Source organism: Myotis davidii, unplaced genomic scaffold, assembly GCF_000327345.1.
Source record: "Myotis davidii unplaced genomic scaffold, ASM32734v1 scaffold815, whole genome shotgun sequence".
NCBI lineage: Eukaryota > Metazoa > Chordata > Mammalia > Chiroptera > Vespertilionidae > Myotis > Myotis davidii.
The window spans coordinates 1,294,276-1,299,207 of record NW_006288179.1 but is presented as its reverse complement, the minus strand read 5'-3'; positions in this window follow the sequence as shown (position 1 = coordinate 1,299,207).

Here is a 4,932-nt window from a genome sequence, read left to right as displayed (position 1 = left end):
AAAATGGATAACACAACTGGGCAGTGTGGGAAGTTAGCTTCCTGTGGGACAATCTTTGACTAACAGGAAACAGGGGACATAAAGTGCCTCCCTTCCTGGGATTGTTCCAAAACGTGATTACTCCATATTGTCTATATGAAGATGTTCTGTATGGCTGAGTGGTTGCACCTGTTAAGAGACTGGCTGTTACTCCACAAGGCTTGTCATTAGCGGTGGTTATCACAGTAATGCATCACCATGCATTGCTTCTCATTTTTCCTTACCTTTTTCCTCACTGTTGATAATACCTCCTAAGTAAAGCCTCGGCCCTTAATCCTTGAACCAGGCTGTTTCCTAGGGAGCTGGGCTAAGACACACCCACACAGACAAATAGAAGATGAGTTTGAGTGAACTTAAGTAAAAATTATCCATCCATTCAAAAATATTTATTGAGCACCTCCATATATATTTGAATTAGGGATGCCATGGTGAAGAATACAGACATGTTTCCTGCTCTTGTTGAGCTTACCTTCAATGGGGAGTGGTAACAAATAAGTCAGCACAGAAATAAATGAGCATAATTACAGATAGTGACAACAATTTTAAAGAACAGTTTATGATATGATAGTGGGACTGGTACATGTGTGGGGATGCTGATCTAGACTGGGTGGTCAAGGGGACAAATAATAGGTAGAAGGAAAAGCCTTCTCTAGAAGGAGGATCAGGTCTTTCACAAAATGTCACTGGGAGAATGAACCTGGAAACAGACGTGTGGTATAGCATTGGGGTTTAGATGCAGATAGGAAATGTACCCCTCATTTGACTATAAAAAAGTTGGTCATGACATATGCGTAGAAAATAATGGGAATAGGGAGATTGAAGAGAGTAGAGAAGGGATGAGGGTGCAGACCAGGGACAGGTAGAAGAGTTAGTGAGCAGTGCCAGAGCAGAAAAGGTAGCCACTATGTGTATAATCCCTGACACTAAGTGGCCATAGAACTTTGGAGAAGCTTAGTCCTTGGTTTTCTTAGCTCCAAAATAAGGGTATTGATCAAGCTCCATGATTGCATGAAGGCAAGAAAGAGCTGAAATGAAAACTCTATGTAGCTATGTAATTTACCCCTTGAAATACAGCACTGAAGTCTTTAGGACCCAGTAATAATTGGCTTTCTCTCACCATTAATTATATTCTGGCCATTTATCAGGTAACACAATTGTCAGACTCCCTCACCAAAATGTCTTTTTCATAATTGAGGACTGTTTACAGTAAAGACAAACAATTGGGGCTCATTAAATCCATTATTAGGACACTGATTATGCATCTATTGTCTACTCTAGTCAGTTAAGTTCAATAAGCTCTTCAGTATTCATCAGAACAATTATGCTAATAAGCTTGAAATTTCCCAAGAGTATTATACTTTCACACACTTATCCTGCCTACCAGCAGTCTGGCTCAGTCAATATTGTCACACACAGACAATCTATCCTATATAATAAAAGGCTAATATGCAAATAGACCAAATGGCAGAACAACCAGACAACTGGTTGCTATGATGTGCACTGACCAGCAGTGGGTGTGCATGGAACATGGCAGGCGATGGTTGCAGTGAGATAGTGGAGGTGAGTGGGGGCACCAGACCAAGACAGAGCACTGGTCGCTGTCATCAGGGTGAGCCTTTGGTGGTTACTAAAAATTCTTTGCTACTGCGCCATGGTCCCACCTGGCACTTGCACCTGCTGTCGGCGCCGGCCCCATTCACACCTGCAGTCAGCGCTGGAGCCTCTGCTTGCACCTGCTGCTGGTGCCTGGCACCGGTCCTGATCGCTTGGTGCCATCAGCAGATGCCAGCCCCTATTGCCCCTCAGGGCTTCTCCACCTCCCCCTGCTCCTGAGGGGCAATCAGGGAAGCAGCTGCTGCTCACACCCACTGATGATGCGGGCCCCAGTTGCACCCGCTGCTCCAATCACTCAGTGCCATCAGCAGGTATGAGCGGTGGCTGCTGGCCCAATCACCCCTGAAGGCTTCTCCACCTCCCCCTGCTCCTGAGGGGCAATTGGGGCAGCAGCTGCTGCTCACACCCACTGACTCTGCTGGCCCCAATTGCTCTGCGCCATCAGTGGATGCGAGCGGGGTTGATGCCATCAGCACATGGAAGTGGCGGCAGCAGGAGCGGGGCCCGCAGCAGGAGGGGCCAGGCGGGGACGCGGAGGATGGGCCGAGACCCACCCCTCTGCCCACTGCAGCCTTGCAGCCCACAGTTCCTTCCAAGGTGCACGAATTCATGCACTGCACCCCTACTATATACATAAAAGCCAAGCGACTGGAATGATCGGTCACTATGATGCACACTGCAGCCAGCCAACTGGCAGGCCAGCCAACCTCCGTGGCCCCTCCCTCCGGCAGGCCAGGCCCCGATTGGCCCCCTATTGGGGAGAGCTGGCCAGACCGCCCTCCCCCCCCATGCACAAATTCGTGCACCAGGCCTCTAGTTATAAATAAGGCATAAGGCCCTACTGTTGACATATGACTACCAAATTATGCCCCCTCATAACAGAACTGTAAATAATTTGTACATTTGTTCTTTTAGGGTTTAGATATTGGCCTGTTTTCCCCACCCCCAAAATATGTAGATTTTAGGTAATATTTAAATGTCTTTATGGGAGTATTCATTGCATTGGCATTGTATTATAACACTACAATATTTGAACAGTCACTGAATTAGCTATCTAATGATCAATAAAGCCAATGATCATTTGTTTTAAAATGTATAAGTAAGAAATATTATATTGTCAGCTGTCTGGAGAATAAGAAATATAACTTGTTTTCCCCAAATATTTTTCTCTCAACAAGAGGCAACTTTTCTCTCAGTCTCTTTACCTCTTTAAAAAAAAATCCCTAACTCACCCAGCTGGTATGGCTCAGTGGTTGAGCATTGACCTATGAACCAGAAGGTCACCTTCGATTCCCTGTTGAGGCATATGCCCAGGTTGTGGCTCAATTAATCCCCAATGGGGGGTGTGCAGGAGGCAGCCAATCAATGATTCTCTTATCATTGAGATTTCTTTTTCTCTCTCCCTTTCTCTACCTCTCTGAATCAGTAAAAAAAAATATTTTAAGAAAAACAAACAAACAAAATCCCTACCTCAATGGTTTGTTTTTTTTGAGTGATTTTGGCCACAGAATAATAATTTTCCATCATAATCAACCATTGCTTTTATGATTGGCACATAACAGATACAGATAAATACTTGCTGGATCCTTTTTTTTGTATACGCTTTATTCTTGTCTCCATCAGATGTTAGTTTTCATTTTTTAACAAAAGCTAGCATGTGAATAAGGAGTGTGTGTGTGTGTGTGTGTGTGTGTGTGTGTGTGTAGGCAGGTGTACACATCTTCAATACAAATTCTTTTAAAACATAAAATTTCATTGTATTGAGATAAAAATCCAGCTGGTATTGAATTTTTTCTATCATTATTTACAACAAAAGTAACCCCACAACATTTGTTGTTTACAATTTTTACTTAGGTTATTTCATGTAATCAGTGTCCTTTCAGTTGCAAATAACTGGATGTTTCCTTAAGAAGTAGCAATGCTCACTGCAACTTAGCTCCCCCAGGATGAGTAAATACAGAGATCAGATGTTGAAGAGATGCTCAATGGCTGTATTGAGGAGGATGGGGCAAAGCTGTGCAGAATGCTTGTGGACCTACAACACACACAGAATGCTATACAAATGCTGTATTTCACTTCAGTTACTTAGTCTTTTGGTAAGGGTGTGGGGAGACAACTGAGAATGAGATGCTTTCCTTATCCTTCAGGAATGTACAATCTAAATGGGGAGACAAAACATACATACATGAGAAAGCTAAGAACCTTCTCAAGACTAAACTAACAGGCTGAGATTAATCAAAGATTAATATCATCCAGGAAAGGCTTTCCAGGTCTCGTAAGAGAGATAGACTATGAGTTGTATCTTTTGAAAAATCAACACATGGATAAATATTTTTAAAAATTCAAACTACAGAAGAAATAATAATGAACTTTGTTTTCCACTCATGACTTCCAAGTTCTCATTCCAGAAGCAACCATTACCATTTTTCTTATATGTCTTTCTGGTACACTTAACTACTTTTAAATTGATTCTGAATTTATTTTAATTTCATTGACTTTACAGTGTCACGAGTGATGAAGGGTTAAACTTAGTGTCTATTCACATAAAAATAAGATTCACTCAATTTATGCAATAGGAATCTACTGATGATAGGTCTTGAAGTACCCTAGTGGATTTCCCAGTTGATTGTTGCCACGGCAATCCTTCTCCATCTGCCTTCAGTTTCTGTCTTGACCCACTTTGGCTTAGACACATTTCTAGCAGAGGAGACAGTAGGCATGTTCCCATTTCAAAACCCTATGGGGACTGCATTGGTTGCCAGATTGCCCCTCCTCCCATTTCTTCAATCTCACAGATCCTAAAAGGATTCCAGAATGGAAGTTAGGGACTCAAAAGTGTGACACTTCAGGAAGATGGTCTTAAACTTCAAGCATATCATCTACTGAATTACTGTACCCTTTAATTGTACCCTAACTCCCATAGCAGATTCTTTTGGAATCCCAGCCAGCTCAGGAATCCCCCATCACCCAGATGGATACCAAATGTACATCCTGGTCACATAGGAAAAAATATTTGTGTGACCCAGGGTAGCTTTATTTTTTAAAAAAATAAATTTTTATTGATTTCAGAGGAAGGGAGAGGGAGAAACATCAATGATGAGAATCAATGATCAGCTGCCTCCTGCACGCCCCCTACTGGGGACGCAGCCTGCAACCAGGCATGTGCCTTGTCTGGGAATTGAAACGTGACCTCCTAGGTCAACACTCAACCACTGAGCCACGCATGCCAGGCCCAAGGTAGCTTTTAATAGGCTATTTCATATTAAAATGGTTGGCGTG